Genomic DNA, 21,334 nt, shown 5'->3' with positions numbered 1-21,334 from the left:
CTTTTGATTATAATGGCAAAGAAATCTAAATGCCATATAGTCAGATCACCATAATAAAAAAAATCTAGACCATAAAAATGATGACTTAAAGAAAGTAAAAATTGACTACTTCACATCAAAAGAAAAAAATTCATTTACTGGCATGTCACATCAGCTACAGTATCGCCTGGTAGGTCACATCAACTACAATATTGCAACATCGACATCAACCACCACCACAATGTCTACAATAATAGAAGACACATCAGCAGTCGCCACCACAATGTCTACAATAATGGAAGTCGTGCGTCAAAATTTCCTCGCTGGATTTCAAAAGAAGTTGAAATTGATGTAATTTCTTCTTAAAAATCTAGGTTCCAAAAGCTGTAAATAGGGAACCAATTTGTGTGTTTAGGCATCATTTGAAAAGGTCGGAAGTTGTCTCCAAGGTTGCTTCAAGGTTTCTCTAATTGTAAGTCTTTCTTTCTTTTCTTTCCTTTTTAATAGATGTTGCAATGAAGTTGTTGTTATAATGAAAGTTCTTCGTCATTTTTACCGAATGCAATCTGTCTAAAAGATCCTTTTTATTGGGGATAGGATGTCTAATCCATTTAAGGCAGTCATTAAGTGGCTTATAATTTACCTTTAAACGAGGAACTCTTTTTTGTTCAACATTTTTATTAACTTAAAATGATGTACAACTCCATGGAGAGCAGGATTTTCTAATTAATTCTTTTTCTAACAAGATTGTAATTTCGTGCTTGTAGAGATCTAGATACTCCTTCATTTGACTTGGTTGGGCTTTAGTCGGAATATGTTTCTTTCCCTTCCAAAATGCAATAGGAATTATCACTACAAATTTCAGAAGTAAAGTGTTTTTGTATTAATTCTATTTAATCTTTAATCTCAGAAGATGCTAACCTTTGTTTAATTGACAGGTAACAAATTTCTTCTTGTAAATAATTGATTTGCTTTTCTTTTTGAAAATATATAATTTTGAGTTCATTGAAAAAACTAGTCTAAGGACCCGATTCAAAGGGAAGAATATCAGAACTTCTTTAATATGTCCTTCTATTCCTTTGTTGGTGATGCCTGTAATTGGCATGCTTTTTCTAAGGAAAGGGGTCCCTAGAAAGACCTATTGAGAAAAATTTTTAAAAAGTAAGAAGTCCACAACTAAGCAATTTTCATTAATGTAAATTAAAACATTATTCAATTTATAATTTACATTCATTCTCTATCCACAGGCATTATGGAGACCTTGAGATGTTTTCTCAAAATATTTTGTGTGAATTAATCCTTCCTGAATGCAGTTAAGATCTGCACCGCTATCCAATAAGGCTTGTAAATTATGAAGTACATAATCTTCATTTATTACTACATGAATTTTTATGTGTCATTTTTAATTAAGGACAAGGGTAATGGAGTGGAGAAAAAATTCTTCTTCGTTGTCATTTTGAAATTTTGATAAAATTTTATCTTGTTTTTTAATTAAGGTTTTAAGATCTATTACTTCTATTTTTAACAACACTTCTTTTTGAAGATCCATAGAAATGATAGGTTTAGTAGGGGTACGGTTATGGTTTTCCATATGATTCATAACTTCTTTAAGAGAATAAGGTTTAATTGTTAATTTTTTCTCTTGTTTGATTTTGTTTTGAATTTTACTGAGATATTTCTCAATTAATTCTTGTTTTATTAAGGGATCATCTTCATCATCTATTTCTTCTAGTTGATGCTTCTGTGACATTTCTGAGATATTTCTCAATTAATTTCTTATTTTTATCTTTATTATTTCATTGTTTAAAAAAATTCAAATTTTTTATCTTTTATTTTTTTTTTAACTTTTACTTATGTTTTTTTGACTTACTGATGACTTTGTGCCTAGTCCATTCAAGTTTGATCTCGTTTGATTTTGTCTTTAATCATGTTTTTAATCATGCTTTTGATGATGCTTTAATCGTACTTTTAATCATGCTTTTACTCAGCTTGATTGTTATGATCTTGGGTTAAGTGCTTGGCTTTTCGGTACCTACCAGGCTGGTCTTTTGGGCAGTATTGGCTTGGTGCTTAACATTTTCAAATTAAAAATGATTTGTATGTGTAATCAAAATATGATGCATAAAAATAATTCTATATGAGCATAAGCATGCACACACCATAGGGACAAAAAGATTTTTTGTTCTTGATGTTACCCTAGAGGTAGCCATCTCCCAATAACCCTTGCTTAGTAAAATTTCCTCTATTACACTCTAATAGCTTGAAAAATACAAGTAGATTACGGCTCCCATTGGCCACATGTAGCTCAATACCCGATTTTTACAACAACCAATCTCGCCAAAAGATTTCTACTAGATTCTAGCTCTAGCTATGCATTTCTATCTATATTCACAAGTTCTAGATGAACCTTTCACAAATTCCTAAATTAAAAGGAAAAGTTTACACCCTTACTTGAGAGATGCTTCTCCTTGAGAGTTTCATGCTACCTCCTCCTTGTAGCATGTTGTGGAATGATCAAAGAGCTTATACTATGATGCACACAAGGATGATTGAGAGAGAGAGAATATTTTCAAAGGTATGACTCTCTCTCTTTCACTCTAAAGCACTTTTGGTGGGAATTTGAAACGTAAAGCTTTGTGGCATGAGAATATACCAATTAATACTCATTCACTTCTTTACTCAAGGTTTGGTGGGGTATTATATCTTCCCCAACTCGAACTGGTTGTTAATTTTCCGTTGGCAAAAATTAGACTATTGATTAATCGATCAACGGTAAGTGACTATGGTTGATCGATCATGCTTTATATTTTTGGCTTCCATAGTTCTGGATGATCCATCATAGTTAGTGACAGATCGATCATTCAAATGTCAGATAAAAATATATGTCTTTATAAAGCATGGAAAATTCTCTTTAAGTGCTTTAACATGTTTTTAACTATGATGATTCTAAACATGTCTATGGGCAAAATAAATCCTAAAGCTCCGATCTCATAAGTACTTAAGGACTAGGAGTTAGAATACTCTCTTACACAAATTGACTGAGTTTAAATGTATGCCTTGATGCTTGAACACAAGTCTTCTCGTTGTCTACTTACTTGTGGAGGCTTCTTCCAGAGATGTTCTTCAATTTTGCTTGAGGCCTTCATTTTGCCTTTGAAGATTTAGACCTTGAGATGCTCTTGAAAATTAAGTATCTGAAACACTAGATTTGCTAGTTACAATTAATTTTTTTATCATCAAAATCAATGTGGGAGTCAACCTACGGGCAACACTGAGTGTATTTGGACTGATTTATAAATGTTTTATTTTCAATTTGCATTACTTGAAGTTAAAGGAAGAATGTGAGTTCACCCATTAAACTCATTTCAAACTCATTCTTCATTACACTAATAAATTGTTGACATTGAGAGGGGATTGTATGACCAAATATGATATCATCCCCATAGATTTGAACAATAATCAAATTTTAATCATGGTTATTTGTGAATAGTGTATTATCTATGCTTCCTCTCTTATAACCATTCTTTTCTATGAATTATAATCTTTCACACCGCGCTCTTGGAGCTTGCTTTAACCATTGCTTTATTCAATTTATATACATAGTCAAGCTTACTCACATCTTAAAATCCTTCAGGTTGCTCAATATATACCTCTTCTTGTATGTACCCATTTAAAAATGTAGTCTTTACATCTATTTGGTACAATTTCAATATCAAGTGACAAGCATCGACTATGGGGATTCGAATTGCTTCTAGTCTTGCCACAGGTGCATAGATTTTAAAATTTTTTTTTGCCTTCTTCTTGGTTATATCCTTTGGTAACTAACCAAGATTTGTTTCTCACTGCTTCATTTTCTTCATTTGATTTATTCCTTAAGAACCATTTTGTTCGAATGACTTGGTGATTTTTGGGTCTAGATACTAGACTCCAAACTTTATTTCTTTCAAATTGATTCAATTCTTCTTGCATTGCCATAATCTAAAAGTTATTTTTTTCAGCTTTGACAAAGCATTCCGGCTTTATTTGAGAAAAGAATACACAATTTGCCATAGTCTCATGAGTTGCTCTTCTAGTTACAATTTTGCCTTGAGGGTCACCAATGATTTGTTCTAGAGGATGATTAGCCATGAACTTATAGTTCTTTGGCTCCATAGGTATCTCTTCTTGGTTATTTAGGTTAATTGGGTTCTCTTACATAATTTGGTCTTGATTTTGAGATCTCGGGGATGATTTGAAGTGGTTTCCTTCTTCATCATCAGAATTTGGAGTTGGAGTAGCATTTGGCGAATCGAATTCGTTAAACTCAAGATGAACCGACTCCTCTACTCTCATAGATGTCGTATTATAAACTCTGTAAGCCTTTCTATGATAAGAATAATCCAAGAAAATTCCTATATCAGATCTAGAATCAAATTTCCTTAATATTTGATTTGGCTCTTTCAATTTGAATACTTTACGTCCAAAGGTTCTGAAATATGAAATGTTGGGAAGAGTCCCCGTATAAACCTCTTATGGAGTTTTTTTGAGAAGTGGCCATAAGCTAAGTCGATTAATGATATAGCATGTGGTGTTTAAAGTTTCGGCCCAAAACCTATGTGAAATGTTGTATGCATAAAGCATAGCTCTAGCCATTTCAATTAATGTTCGATTTCTTCTCTCAACCACACCATTTTTTTGAGTTCAAGGAGCTGAGAATATTTGGTCTATACCATGCTTTGTGCAATATTCCATGAAATGTGCATTTTGAAACTCTTCTCCATGGTCACTCCTAATTTTGTCAATGTTATAGTTTTGGTCTTTTTGAACTTTTTAACTTAGGTTAGTGAAGGTTGGGAAAACATCATACTTATGAGCTAGGAAATCTTCCCATGTGAACCTTGAATAGTCATCTACGGTGAGGTGAGATACTTCCTATTTAGGCATAAGGTTTGAGTAGGACCAACTAAGTCCATGTGGATTTGTTAAAGATGATGAGAGCTTGAAAGTTTCTTTTTAGATTTGAAAGAAGTTTTGTGTTGCTTTCCAAGTTGGCAAGCATCACAAAGTCTCCCTCTTACAAATTTTTGATCCGGTAGTCTTCTTACTAGGTTCTTTTTAACTAATTTGTTCAACTAATATATTCCTATATGTCCAAGTCTCTCGTGCCATTACTTTGCACCCAAAAAAATGACATTATTTGAGGAAAAATTAACTATGTTAACTACATAGAAATTCCTATTTCTTTTTCCCCTTAGAAATATTACATCGTTTTAGTTCTATACTAAGAATTTGTCCTATTAAAATGAGACTTAGTTTCCCATTTCATAGAATTGATTAATGCAAAGTAAGTCATGCATCAACCCTTCTACATAATACACATAGGATAAGAAAGAGGTTGAAGTACCGTTTTTACCAATTCCTTTTATGGTAACTTTGTTATTGTCTTCAAAAGTTACATAATCTCCATATTTGGGATTGATTTAAACAAACTTCTTCATATTAGTGGTCATGTGCCTCGAGCAACTGCTATCCAAAATCCAAACATTTTTCAATGCCTTAGCTTGAAGATAAACCTCTTCGGAAGTTGTAGACTCATCATCATTGTCTTGAATTGCCATGAGTCCAACATCGTTTTCTTCTTCTTTCAAGTGGCTAGACTCTTCATCTTATAGCATCTCAAGCTGAGATCAATGTTAAATACCTAGCCAATACTACCCAAAAGACCGACCTAGTAGGTAGTGGAAAGCCAAACACTTAACCTAGGATCATAACAGAGGAACTCGATCCATCCTTCTCTTGAGATGCCACCTGGGCTAACAATTGGTATCAGAACGGGCTAACAACTTAATTAAACTCAAAATGTCCTTGATTTTGAAAAACAATAAATAGCATCTCAAGACAAATTGCTCCTTCCCGAAGGACAATCTTCCAACCATCCACCGCTATATAATGGAACAAATTGTGGATATGGATTGAGACATTTGACTTGTAACCAAGAATGGACCATTTGAGCCAAAAAAGCTTGAAAATGTTGTCTCGATTGCAAAGGTATTTAATGAATTAACTAGGGAACGCAAGGAGCAACTCCTAACAAACTCGAAGGCCATAAATCTCTTTTTATGTGCCTTAGGACCAAATGATTTCAATAAGGTCTCCACATGTATGACTGCTAAGAAAATTTGGGAAAAATTTGAGGTCACACATAGGAACCACTAGACTAAAAAGACTCTAGGATCAACATTTTGATAGCCTAATTTGATGAATTCAAAATGAAACTGGGTGAGTCAATAGCTGAGATGAACTCAAAGTTCACTCATATCAAAGTTCAATCATATTATAAATGAGTTGAATATCTTAGGAGAAGAAATTTCCTTGTATAGGCAAAATGACAAGCTTCTTAAGGCATTTCCAAAGTCAGAGAACATAAGGAAGATAACCATTCGTGAGAATGCTAACTTTAGAACCATAAAGCTACTTGGAATTCTTCTCACATAGGAGATGGAACATGAAGATGTAGAGGAAGAGTAACCTAAGAAGAAGAAATTGCACTTAGGGCCAAAACATGTGCAGGAAGTAGTTCTTGTGAAGAGAGCTCAGATGAAATAAGTTTTAACATTATATATCTTCAAGGAGTCTGTTGGAAAAAGAAAAACCTTAAAAAAGGCCAATTCGGAGCTCAAAATCACAAAAATTCAAGAGAAAACTGATGTTTGCTTTGAGTGTGGTAAACCAGGACATAGAAGGAACAAGTGTCCTAAATTATAAAAAAAACCCCATCCTGAAGCAAAGATCTAAAGAACAACAAGAAGAAATTTTGGATCTCATATTGGGATGCAATGGAGGAAGATTCTAGCCAATCGAAAGAAGAAGAAAGTGATGTAGGACTCATGGCTTTTGAAGAAATTGATAACGAGTCTACAATTTCCAAAGAGGCAAGCGACTTAGACTATGAGCCTGAACTTGAATTACTTTTGGAAAAATCTATTCATAGTCTTAATAAATATAAATAAACATGAACTTGAATTACTTTTGGAAAAATCTATTCATAGTCTAAATAAATATAAATAAATATAATGATTAATTACATGAGACTGCAAAGCTCAAGGAAGAGCTAATTGTCTTGAAGGGGACAAATGAAAGTCACATAACTAATGCCTTAAGACAAAGTTGATTGATAGACAAGCTATGATGTAATAGGCTTGCTTTTTAGAATAAGAGCTTAGACTTAGAGAAGCAAGTCAAAACATTGTCTCTCAAATCCACAACCAAGAGGATAGTTGGGAAGAACATAATATAAGAAAAATAAGTTCTTTCACATTTCTCATATTAGATGATACTATTGCTATGAATTGGATCACTATGTCCACATTTGCAAAGTTAAGATTAAAAATGGCCCTTAAATGGGTCTCTATGGGTTATCCCAAAGGATTTGAAGATGTGAGTAAGCCTTACCATGTATACAAATTGAATAAAGCATTATCTAGGTTAAAGAAAGCTCCAAGAACGTGGTATGAAAGACTATGAAAATTATTAGAAACGAATGACTATAATAGAGGAAGCATAGATAAGACTCTATTCAGTAAGAACCATGATCAAGACTTAAGTATCGTTCAAATTTATGTGGATGATTTCATCTTTGTTTTTACAAATCCCTCTCATTATGAATAATTTTCTAACGTAAAGAAGGATGAGATTGAAATGAGTTTAATGGGTGAACTCACATTCTTCCTCGGACTTCAAGTAACACAAATTAAAAATGTCACATTCATAATTCAGTCCAAAACACAAAGGGATTGCCTAAGAGATTCAACATTGAAAATCTTAAGTAAATTTACAAACCTATGCGTTCATCCTTGAAACTTGACTCAGAAAACTCCGGTAGGGCCATAAATAAAAAAATGTATAGATTCATGATAGGATCCCTACTTCACCTTTCAGCCAGTAGATCAGATATAATGGTCTTAGTATACCAATGTGCTACATATGAATCCAATCATAGAGAATCTCACTTAGTGGTAGTAAAAGAATTTTCCGTTATCTACTTGGGACACCCAATTTAGGTCTTTGGTACTCAAACTCCTCAGCCATTCATGTAGTAAATCCTTTTCTTATTCCAATGAAAGCATGACACCTCATTTTACCCATTTAAATAGTGCTACCTCTTCCTTTTAAGTGAACTTTTCCTACGACAAGCATTGACTTGGTACTTTAGTTGCACGAAGAGGATTGATGGAACTTATATTTCCATATAAATGGGTCACATTTATACTTCACATGTGAATGGATGATATTAGTCCCAAGCAAGTCAATGGCAGGGAAGGGGAGGGGAATGAAGATTGTTCAATAAATCTTTTATGTGAGTTCTTTGAAAGAAATAACTCATATTGGTTTATGAGACTTGTAAATTAGTTCTAATTAGGGAATTTTATTGTACTACCATATTATTTTAAAAAAATAACACAAATAACCAAATTTTCAACTTAATGTCACAAATACCCAACTTTGATTTGTCAACTACACATGTGTACAGTCAAATGTCACATTTAGAATTGACTGCTTACATGGTGCCACATCAACACCATAGAATCAAACAGCACATCACCCTACCACATCATCGGGAAGCTACAACATCCTCTATGTAGGCTTCTTGATGATGTACCGGGTCACACGTCATTAGAGTTTTTGGGTGCTGATGTGATGTGACGACATATTACCATGTAAGCGGTCAAAGTTGGGTATTTGTGATATTAAGTTGAAAAGTTGGTTATTTGTGTTATTATTTTAAAAAAATTGGGTAGCACAGTAAAATTTCCTTCCAATTAACTTAAATTTTTATCCAAACAAGTAGAGGAGATGCTTGATCCACTAAATCCACCATTGACTATATGGGAATTGGGATCATTACTTACAAGGCAGCATCCAAGCATATTTCCTCTATGTTGGAACTTGGGATGCTAGGACTTATTGTAATTCCATCAACACAAATCGACATAATAGAAAAGAAGAATATCCATTAATATTTTTTCTATTTTCTGATTGAATGATACAAATCATATTACATGTATACAAGGGAATGTAACCTGTATAAATTCAAATTACAAATCTTCTAATCTTAAAATCTCAAATCTCCTTATCTTCAAATCTTATCTTCAACACTCCCCTTCAAGTTGGAGTTTATGTTAATGATATCCAACTTGTTGAGTAATGCCTTAAATTGGGACAAAATCATCGCCTTAGTGAATATGTCTGTAGTTTGGTTGTTGGTTCGTATGTGTGTTGTCTTAATCATGTCTGCTTTATTATTTTCACGTACTAAGTGATAATCAATTTCGATGTGCTTGGTTCACTCATGAAATACTGAGTTTGAGGTGATGTGTAGAGCAGATTTTTGTCACAATTCAACATGACTAGTTGAGTATGTATGATTTCGTTGTCTTACGAAACATTATTCAACCATTTAATTTTGCAACATGTAGTAGCCATAAAACGAAACTCTACTTCGGCAGTTGATCGAGCCACCTTGTATACTTCTTTGTTTTTTGAGAAATTGGTGATTGTCCAAGAAATATAAAATAACCTATTACTGAACTTCTAGTGTCCCTACAACGAGTCCAATCTGCATCACAAAATACATTTAATTGGAGTGTACTTGTGGAGGATAATAAAATACCCTGTTCTGGACTTTGTTTCAAGTTATGTGGTTTTTCCATAAATTGGCTTAGAACATGGACAACGTAGACCATATCTCCTCTAGTAATGGTCAAGTAGATCAATCTTCCCACGAGATGCCTATATGATGAAGGATCATGTAGGAGTTCTCCATAAGATTGTGTAAGAGCTAGGTTTTGCTCCATTGGGAACCTTGTAGGTTTAGCTCCCAGAAATCAAATATCTTCTAATATCTTCAAAGCATATTTTCTTTAGGAGAGGGAAATCCCCTTTGAAGACCTTGCTACTTCTATGCCCAAGAAGTATTTGAGTTGACCAAGATCCTTAAGTTTGAATAACTTAGATAATAATTATTTCACATCTTCAATTTGTTGCAGATTGTTACCTACCAAAACCATGTCATCAACATACACAAGTATTGCTATAAAACTTCCCTTGTGGGATTGCATGAATAATGAATAATTTTATTTTGACAGATGAAACCCAGCAGTCTTTAGGGTTTTGGAAAACTTCAAAAACCACTGTCTAGAAGCTTGTTTCGAGCCGTATAATGACTTGTTGAGTTTGCACACTTGAGTCTCCCCCTTTCGTCCAAAACCTGGAGGTAAGGACATGTATACATCTTCATCAAGATCACCATGTAAGAACACATTTTTTGAATTTAGGACCCCATGAATAATACCTCGAGCAAGGGAAGAGACAAAGAAAAAAGAGAAAAAACAAAAACTCTCAGGTAGAGAGAGAAGAGAAGGAAAATAAGAGAGATTAGAGATAGAGTACTTCACAAAAGAGAAGAGAAGAAAAGAAGTAGCTTGCTTGAATAATTCTGAGTTACAATCACCTCTATTTATAGTTGAGGAGGTGATAGAGTCCATGTAAAACTAACCTTAGGACTCCTAATTACATTCCAACTAGAACTCTCTAAGATAAGCCTCTTATGATAAGATTGCATTATCTATTTAAGAGACTAATTTAACTCATCTACAAACACCTTCTTTAAGGATGTGAATCAAGCTAGAGAGCCAGCTCTTGGTCTTATCTTGTGGGTCCTAAATGATCTTCCAGCTGTTGTAGATAGAGATACCAGCTCGTGGTATCTATGTGGGTCCGACTTGATCTTCAAATCTTCTATTTAATTCCAGCACATGTTCCTTATATCTTAGCTAGGGCCACTTTGTATGAGGACTCTTGTTGACACCTCTCGAGCTCATGGTGGGTCCCACCAGCTTGTGGGGCCATGGTGGGTCCCACATTATAACACTCCCCCTCAAGCTAGGGGTGAGAAAATATCGTAGATGCCCAGCTTGCTGCAAATGTTGGACTAAATTTTGTGAGTGATTGGTTTGGTGAGAATGTCTACAACCTGGTTCTGTGAAGATACATGCTGGAGAGATAAGATGCCGACAGTGAATTTTTCTCGTATGAAGTGGCAGACTATTTCTATATGCTTTGTTCTCTCTTGGAAGATTGGATTTCACGTGATGTGAATTGCAGCGTGATTATTACAATATAGATTCATAGGTGCTTCTTTGTAAAAACCCAGTTCAGTTAGGAGAGATCTGATCCATAGGAGTTCACTAACTGTGTGTGCCATGGTTTTGTACTCTGCTTTTGCACAAGACCTTGCAAGTACATTCAGTTTGTTGCTCCTCCATCCAACCAGGTTCCCCCAATCATCGTACAATATCCCGAAGTAGATTTTTTGTCATCTGGGGATCCAGCCCAGTCTGGATATGAGAATCCTTCGATGTTCAAGTGTTCATGATTTTTATAGAGGAGCCCTCTTCCTGGTGCTCCTTTGAGATATTGTAATATCCATTCTAGTGCTTGCCAATGACCGAGTAGTGGTTTGTGCATTTATTGACTTACCACACTGACTGCTGATGTAAAATTTAATTACATCGGCTTTTATACCTCGCAAGCGTACGAATCATTCATGTAATCTAGTGGGAAGCGAGGGTCATATCCACAGGGAGGACTGAATTTTGTGTATTCTTCAGTCAACTAGCCTAACCAAATATGATGAATTAATCTGAACTAAACATTGATTATATCCTAAATTATCAAGCAATGATCTAATTAACTACTTGCACAATAAGAAATGTCAACTCTAGATTTTATCGTGATTCGTGCCTCTCTTGAGTACCACGTAACCACGACTCCGAATTCTCAATCCTTGCGTCTAGCCCCTCTCGGGCGCCTAGAGTTAAGGACAAAGATCAGATTATAATACCAGAATCGAACCTAAATTATAATCCAGCCCTAACTAGCTAATTACTTAGAAAATTCGAAAAAAAAATATTCGATAAACATCAATTCTCAAAGCAAATTTAATAAGCATTCAAACCTAAGTTCAAACTATAGAAAACTAATTAAATTACAAAATGATGGATTACTCCCCTTCTTCTTCCTTTTGCTCAAGCAGCAATTCCGTTCTCATGGTTGCTACGATTTCCAGAAATTAAGGGCTTTGGGTTGCAAGAGCGAGCGGTCGAAAGTGGAGGCGACGCCGGTGAACAGGAATCGAAATCGGCGCCGGAGGAGGTGGTGCGGCGAAAGACGGGATGGAAGCGAAATCCTCTGACCGGCTCTCTCGAGTCTCGGTTGAAGTCCGACTAGGCTCGGGAAGTGGTTAAAAATGCATAATCGACGCCAGAGGATGGTCGAAATACGGAATCGGTGCAGGAGGAGCTCTCTTGGGTCACCTCCCGCCCTGGCAAGCAGAAAATGGCAGTGTCAAACTCACCGCGACAGAGACTCTCTCGAGCTCTCCTCGGGTCTGTTCTTGGTTGCCGGACAGCGGTGGACGACTGTGGTGCACGGCGAACGATGGCTGGAGGGATCCCTCTCGGGTCTCTCTTCTTTCGGTCGGTGGCTGGTTGGAGACTCTCTCGAGCTCTCTTCTCTCCCCGTCTCAAAACGATTTTGCCCTAAAAATACCTCTCCCTTTCATTAATGGCATTTTTGTAAATATCTCCTTCTCCACACAAAATTCTCAGGAAATTCCATAATTGAATCCATAAAAATCATTTCAGGAAGAAATAAACCCTAAAAGCAATGAAATATTATTCAGGAGAGAAAAATATGCAATATAAGCAGTGATCAATGCCAAATTCAACAAATGCACATTTTATTTGAAAACCGATAAATAACCACCTATAACACAAAAATAAGGGTTATTCTAATATAATTAACCTAGTTCTCAAGTCAGAATCTGGCATCTATCACACCACCAAACCTAAATCATTGCTAGTCCCTAGCAAAACAACAACATAACCAAAAATGAGCCTAGGAAAACAAAATGCCACTTTCGTAGGGAACACAATTGCATTTAGCGTATGCAACAAGCTGTTAAACCCCTACTTTACGGTAGTGGATGAGTTGTGTCTCGTGAGGGTTTGCATGGAATTTACCCACAAAATTCATCTAAATCAACAATATGAAAAGAAAACTGAAGAAAATCTACTCCTCATTAGCATATGACTAACACTTAGTATAGTAAAATGTCTGAAAATCATTTAAAACCCTGCTCAATTTGAAAACCTGTGTAAAATATAATACATTATCAATCCAAATACACTCACGGGTACTCCACCTGAACCAATGTGGCCCATAAGCAATTACTTCAACCGAACAAAGAGGCAACAGATAACAATAAAATCCTAGTCACATCACAATTAAGAGAAAATAGTAGAGTAAGCCTGTTGTCTAACAATCTCACAAAAGAAGTATATATTTTTTTTTTCTAAATACTTTTGGTATTACAATCATTTTGTATTCGTCCTCACTGCACATGCACTTATTTTTTGCATTCATGACTGTTCCGGTGCATGTCCCTGGGTTTGCCAGGCTATTTCTGAGGTTATCTGTCTTTTGCAAGCAAGAGCACTTCGTTTGCATTCATACGTTACAACAAAAAATTTCACTGAGATATAAAAAAACTAAGATCAAATAGGCATACAAGACTATTCAGACTAACATAGATCAACACTAGATTTACATGTTCTCTTTTGCAACTAAGTTCCAAGTCTAATGCAATAGTAAGTTATCCCACTGAATTCTCATGAATCACAACACATGATATCAGATTTCTATTATGCATATTCTACACAGTTTTCCACATACTAAGAAACACATTTGAGCAACTTATTTTAACACTACTAAAGTTAACCACATACTAAGAGGAGTAATTTGCAAACCATGAACAAAAATCAAAAGAAAAATCATTGCTAAGACATAAAAGAGTCGTTCTCCTCCCCCCCCCACACACACACACACAAACCGAAACCTGACATTGTCTGCAATGGGGAAAAGCTAAAACACCAAAACGACTACAAAAAGGAATAACAGCTAAAGAATAATAAAACTCAAGGAAACCACATGCTCCATGGGCACACAAAAAGTAAAACAAAGCCAAAACAGTGTAAGGAAAAGAGATATCAGCAAACACCCCCAAACCTAGAGCATGACACATCATCAAACAAACCAACTAACAATCACTAAAATATCTGATTATACTCCAGTTGACTCACAACTTAGCTGGTTATACTCCAGTAGAGTAAGGGTTAAGCTCTCTCAGGGCTCCTAAATCCATAGGTGGGACCATATGTGTTTGGTGATCAAAAATAATACCGAAGAGTCAATAAAGACCCCTAGAAATGATACATAGTCTCCCTCGACGAAGGTTTACTTGTATCAGCCGTACCCGTAGGTAATCATCCGTAGATGAAACCGCTATCCCACATCACACTTTGAAGAAATCTTCGTGTGACTGGCCACTGAAGGTAGCCAGAATCACCCGCTGGACACAAGTCCTTGAGTTACTCACTATAAGGTTTTCATTCAATACTTCAAGTTCGAACTGGTCAATCCCAGAACGGTTGTTTGAGTACAGACCTCTTAAACTAGGGACCAAAAGTTTGGTCATCGACTACCGAAACCATTTACGCTCTCAGTCGGCAAGAGAGTACCCTGAGTCCATGATGGGGCCGGCATCGCCATGGGACCTCCAATCAATCAAGACTAGAGTACACCAAAGGTTATCCCAATAAGAATGAATAAACCAAAAAAAATAAAAAATGTAATGTACAAAGGGATAGAAGCGTTGGGATTGTCCACAATGTACTAAGTTTATAGTCGTAAGCAAGACTCTGACGCAGTCAAGATGAATGGACAGGTTCCTCCAAGAAAATCACCATCACCTCCTCCGGTGTGGGGACATTCTCAAAATACGGTTTGAGCCTCTGACAGTTAACTTTGAAGACCGACCCATCTTCGTGATTGCGGATATCAACAGCGCCATGAGGAAACACCTGTGTAACCTCAAATGGACCTGACCACCTGGATCTCAACTTCCCTGGAAACAAATGCAATCGTGAGTTATAAAGTAAAATATTCTGCCCAACAGTAAAAGACTTGCAAAAAATAGATTTATCATATAAAAGCTTTGTTCGCTCCTTATACAGTTTGGCATTCTCATAAGCATCATGACGTATCTCCTCCAACTCATTCAATTGCAATTTCCTCTCCTCACCCGCTGGAGCCAAATCAAAATTCAAAGCCTTAATGGCCCAATAAGCTCTATGCTCAAGCTCAACAGGTACACTTGGCGAAATGGAGACATCCCAATAGGAGTCTTATAAGCGGTTCGATAGGCCCATAAAGCATCGTCCAATCGAGTGGACCAATCTTTCCTATCAAAGCGAACCAACTTCTCCAAAATCTGTTTGATCTCCCTATTAGAGATTTCCACTTACCCACAAGTTTGCGGGTGGTACGGAGTGGACACCCGATGAGTGATGAAGTATTTCTTCAACAAGGTCTCAAATGCTCTGTTACAAAAATGATATCCCCCATCACCGATGATCGCTCTAGGGGTACCAAACCAATTAAAAATGTTTTCTTTTAAAAATTTTAACACCACTTTGTGATCATTTGCCTTACATGTAATAGCTTCAATCCATCTAGAGACATATTCAATAGCAACAAGGATGTATTGATAGCCGAACGAGACAGGAATAGGACCCATGAAGTCAATACCCTACACATCAAACAATTCAACAATAAAAATGGGGTTAAGAGGCATCATGTTCTTCCTAGACAAACAACCAGTCCATTGGCATCTATCACACACACGACAAAACTCATGGGCATCTCTAAATAATGAAGGCCAATAGAAACCACATTGCAAGACTTTAGTCGCGGTCTTTCTAGCACCAATATGTCCACCACATGTGTTGGAATGACAAAATTCAAGAATGCTGGCAAAGTCTTGCTCAAGTACACAACGCCTAATGACTTGGTCTGGACACACCTTGAACAAATAAGGGTCATCCCAAAAAAATGTTTGACTTAGGAAAGAATTTCAACCGATCTTGTTTACTCCAATAATCAGGAATCTTACGAGTTACAAGATAGTTGACCATGTCAGCAAACCAAGGCAACTAGGATACTTGTAGAAGTTATTCATCAGGGAAGGAATCATTTAAAGGAAGGGATCCTTCCTGAGGTGCTACACAAATCCTAGATAGATGATTAGCAACAACATTCTCACAACCCTTCTTATCTCGAATCTCAAGGTCAAATTCTTGCAATTGCAAGATCCATCTAATCAAGTGAGGTTTAGTGTCCTTGATGGATAATAAGTACTTCAAAGCAGAATGATCAATGAACACTATAACCTTTGACCCTAACAGATATGATCTGAATTTTTTCAAGGCAAACACAACAGCTAGCAACTCCTTTTCAGTGGTAGTGTAATTCAATTGAGCATCATGAAGAGTGCGGCTAGCATACTGAATGACACAGGGAATTTTATCTGCCTTTTGCCCCAAAACAACCCCCAATGCATAATCAGAGGCATCACACATCAACTCAAAAGGCAAAGACCAAGTAGGGGGTTGGACAATGGGTGCAATGGACAAACATTTCTTCAATGTCTCAAAAGCATGAATACAGGCATCATCAAAGGCAAAAGCAACATCTTGAGCAAGAAAATTCGTCAAATGACGAGAAAATTTTCTAAAGTCGTTAATGAAGTGCCTATAGAACCCCAGCATGGCCAAGGAAAGAATGCACCCCCTTCACAGAAGTAGGTGGTGGCAGATTGGCAATTAGATCAACCTTGGCTATGTCCACTTCTATACCCCACTCAGACACTACATGTCCTAAAACAATTCCTTCTTTTACCATGAAGTGGCATTTTTCCCAATTCAAGACTAAATTGGACTTAATGCAACGGGACAATACGAGTAAAAGATTGTGCAGACATGTCTCAAAGTTAGAGCCAAACACAGAAAAGTCATCCATAAAAACCTCTAAAAAGTCACCAATCATGTCAAAAAAGATACTCATCATGCACTGTTGGAAAGTGGCGAGCACATTGCATAAACCAAAAGGCATGCGTTTGTAAGCAAAGGTGCCAAATGGACACGTGAATGTGGTCTTTTCCTGGTCTTCTAGAGCAATGGGAATTTTATTGTAGCCGGAGTATCCATCTAAGAAGCAATAAAAATTGTGGCCGACCAATCGCTCTAGCATCTAATCAATGAAATGTAGTGGGAAGTGATCCTTCCTAGTGGCGAAATTAAGTTTTCTATAGTCAATGTAGACACGCCACTTGGTGGTAGTTCTTGTGGGAATCAATTCACCACTCTCATTTTTCATTATCGTTGTCCCCCCTTTCTTAGGGACAACTTGAATTGGACTCACCCAGGTGCTATCAGAAATAAGGTAAATGATGCCTGACACAAGCAACCTAATGACTTCTTCTCTCACAACCTCCTGCATATGGGGATTTAATCTACGTTGCATATCACGTGAAGCTTTAGTCTCCTCCTCGAAATGAATACGATGCATGCATATGGAGGGGCTAATCCCATTTAAGGTATCAAGAGTCCACCCCAATGCATCTCTGTGTGCTTGTAAACTTCAGTCAATTGTTCCTCCTGCTCAGTACTCAAATTTGAGGCAATAATGACTGGCAAAGAGTTCATGGGCCCCAAGAACGCATACTTCAACATGGGAGAAGTGGCTTAAGATCTAGCTTGAAAGTTTCAAGAGGTTTTGTCTAAGTCAAGATGAAGATCCTGTGGATGATCAGTTGTGACAACCTCATAAGCTTCCTCCAACAGAGGTACAAAACTGAGATAAGAGTCAACCTCTCTGAAATATGTTTCCTCATCAAAATAGTCCATGTCTAAAGATGTTATGTAAGACTCAAAAGATTCAAAAGTGGATTCGTCATCAAGTATAACAGTCTCTATCTTAAATGTAGGATCCAGATCATCAGACTCAAGTGGATGGTGTCCGACATTAAACACATTCAACGAGACCTTAAAACTTCCAAAAGACAACTCCAACTCACCACTTTTACAATGAACGACAGCATTAGATGTGGCTAAGAAATGACGTTCTAGGATGACAGAAATTTGGTTGGTCACATTGACTAGTGGTTCTGTATCGAGAACAATGAAATCAACCGGGAACAGAATTTTTTCCACTTTTATCAAAACATCTTCAACTATTCCTCATGGTATCTTGATAGAACAGTCAGCTAGTTGAAGTGTGATGGGGGTAGGCTTCAATTCCCCCAAACCTAATTGCTGGTACTCAAAGAAAGGAAGCAAATTCACACTTGCCCCTAAATCAAGAAGAGCTATCTGGATGGTATGTTCACCAATGACACATGAAATTGTGGGGCATCCAGGATCTTTAACTTTAGGAGGAGTGTTGTGCTTCAGAATTGAGCTTACATTCTCAGTAAGAAAAACCTTTTTGTTAACATGTTGTTTTCTCTTCTGTGTACAAAGGTCTTTCAAAAATCAGGCATAAGCAGGGACTTGCCTAATAGCATCAAGAAGTGGAATGTTAATGTGAGCCTTACTAAACAGTTCCAACGTTTCATGCATGCTATCTCCTTTCCTAGGTGAGCCCGATAACCTCTACGGATAAGCAGTTGTTGGGACTTGGTTAGGGATTTGCCTGGCTGTTGGTGGAGAACTTGGAGGTTCTTCACTCAATGATGTGTCCCCATTGTTCAACTCATGACCACTCCTAAGGGTGGTTATGGGTTTGGCTTGCTCATGGTGGGGATTGGAACTCGACCCACTCTCATGTGTGCTTTTGGGGTTAGGAATGGTTTGACTCGGGAGTCTATTTTGTGCATTTTCACTCATGTGGCTGGCCAACTGACTCACTTGCATTTCAAGTTTAGCAATGGAGGACTGTGTATCCTGCATGAATAATTGAAGTGTATCCTCAAGTGAAGGTTTTTATGGAATCAATGGTTGTTGAGCGAAGTGTGGGCATGGAGCTTGGGGTTGAGTAAACCCTGGAGGACCCCCAACCTGTGGGCCCTTGGACCATGAGAAATTTGGGTGCCTAGCCCAGCCCAGATTATATGTTTCCAAAAAAAGGATCGTTCCGGTTTGGTCTATGAAAATTCTGGACTGCATTCAAGTCCTCAATTAGCTCCGGGTAGGATGAACTAGATGGACACATTTGTGTGGGATGAGATGAACTAGAGCATATGGCACAAATAGTAGATGAGTTAGGAGCAGGTGAACTTCTGGACACCATAAGGGCATCAATTTTTCTAGTCAACCCCTCAATCTTGGGCATGAGCATGGGTGTTTCACTAACCTAGAGACCCCCTCTTTTGGCTTCGTGGGATCTCCTATCAACATTAAATGACGAACCCCATTGCTGAGATTGATCACTCAACGTTTCAAAGAAGTCCCACGCCTCACTAGCGCTCTTACCCATCAAACTCCCACCACTCGTTGCAACTACCATGGATCTAACCTGGGGTGTAAGACCTTGATAAAAGTATTGCACTAAATGACATTTCTCAAACCCATGATGCGGACACCTATGGAACAAATCCTTCCATTTCTCCTAAGCCTCATAAAAGTGATCACCCTCCTGCTGCATAAAGTTGGAGATTTCTCTCCTGAGGGCTGTAGTTCTCTGAATGGAAAAGTACTTGGACAAAAATTTTGTGACTAATGTGTCCCATGAAGTAATGCTACCCACCTCTAAGGAATTAAGCCAAGACTAGGCCTTATCCTTAAGTGAAAATGGAAAAATTCTTAACCGGATAGAGTCATCTGAGAAATTCTGGAATTTGAAAGTCGCACTGATATCTAAGAATTCCTTGATGTGGTAATAAGGGTCCTCCTTCTCTGACCCATAGAATGTAGGGAGGATTTGGATTACACCCGGTTTCAACTCATAACTGGCAGCAGTAGTGGGTGGCAATATAATGCAAGAAGGTGATGTGAAGTTGGATGGGATAGAATAATCCCTCAGGGCTCCACGGTCACCTGCTACAGGTAACAGTAATGGTTCACCCTAATTGGCCATAGTAGCTGCTAACTTGACTTCTGGTGTTTTCCTACAAATATGTTCCACCTCTTCAACAAAGGGAGCTAATGGTTCACCTAGGGAGCGGCGCCCGTGCATAAAAACACAAAAGAAACAAAACTAACTATCAAATTATGCTAACAAACTAATTACTGAAAATACGAACTAACTAGAAGAAATAAAAATAACTCCATACAAAATCATCAAGATAAAACAAAAAAATAAAATTATGAAAGCAGAAAAATAAATCTAACCTAAGACCATGGAGAACAAAGAAATACACTGAACACGTGCCACCCCGGCAACATCGCCAAAAAAATGATGTGAAATTTAATTACATCGGCTTTTATACCTCGCAAGCGTACGAATTGTTCATGTAATCTAGAGGGAAGCGAGGGTCATACCCACATGGAGGACTGAATTTTGTGTATTCTTCAGTCAACTAGCCTAACCAAATATGATGAATTAATCTGAACTAAACACTGATTATATCCTAAATTATCAAGCAATGATCTAATTAACTACTTGCACAATAGGAAAAGTCAACTCTAGATTTTACCGTGATTTGTGCCTCTCTCAAGTACCATGTAACCACGAATCCGGATTCTCAATCCTTGCGTCTAGCCCCTCTCGGGCGCCTAGAGTTAAGGACAAAGATCGAATTATAATACCAGAATCCAACCTAAATTATAATCCTGCCCTAACTAGCTAATTACTCAGAAAATTTGAAAAACAAATATTCGATAAACATCAATTCTCAAATCAAATTTAATAAGCATTCAAACCTAAGTTCAAACTATAGGAAACTAATTAAATTACAAATGATGGATTACTCCCCTTCTTCTTCCTCTCGCTCAGGCAGCAATTCCGTTCTCACGGTTGCTGCGATTTCCAAAAATTAAGGGCTTCGGGTTGCAGGAGCGAGCGACCGGAAGTGGAGGCGACGCCAGCGAAGAGGAATTGAAATCGGCGCAGGAGGAGGAGGTGCAGCGGAAGACGGGATGGAAGCGAAATCCTCTAACCGGCTCTCACGAGTCTCGGTCGGAGTAGGACTAGGCTAGGGAAGTGGTCAAAAATATGTAATCGATGCCGGAGGATGTTTGGAATGCGGAATCGGAGCCGGAGGAGCCCTCTCGGGTCACCTATCGGCCTGGCGAGCAGAAAATGGCAGTGTCGAACTCGCCGAGATGGAGACTCTCTCAAGCTCTCCTTGGGTCTGTTCTCGGTTGCCGGACGGCGGTGGATGACTGTGGTGCACGGCGAACGACGGCTGGAGGGAGCACTCTTGGGTCTCTCTTCTTTCGGTCGGCGGCTGGTTGGAGACTCTCTCCAGCTCTCTTCT

At 37.5% G+C, this 21,334-nt stretch overlaps 1 non-coding gene and 1 pseudogene across 1 annotated transcript; one reads left to right on the top strand and one right to left on the bottom strand.

Annotated features, from left to right (window-relative positions):
• The window catches only part of LOC137955002 (uncharacterized), a 185,791-nt pseudogene extending 169,541 nt beyond the window's left edge, over window positions 1-16,250 (bottom strand).
• A 3,230-nt stretch (window positions 16,251-19,480) lies between these two features.
• LOC137957430 (small nucleolar RNA R71) lies at window positions 19,481-19,587 on the top strand. The gene has a single exon (XR_011113397.1). It is a non-coding gene; the product is annotated as a small nucleolar RNA R71 (small nucleolar RNA).
• Window positions 19,588-21,334: the final 1,747 nt, after the last annotated feature.

The sequence above is a fragment of the Aristolochia californica genome, unplaced genomic scaffold (assembly GCF_029961685.1).
Source record: "Aristolochia californica isolate CCGP_79_NKW_82.1479 unplaced genomic scaffold, dmAriCali1.0.hap1 SCAF_2, whole genome shotgun sequence".
NCBI lineage: Eukaryota > Viridiplantae > Streptophyta > Magnoliopsida > Piperales > Aristolochiaceae > Aristolochia > Aristolochia californica.
This window is presented reverse-complemented; position numbering and strand designations above follow the sequence as displayed.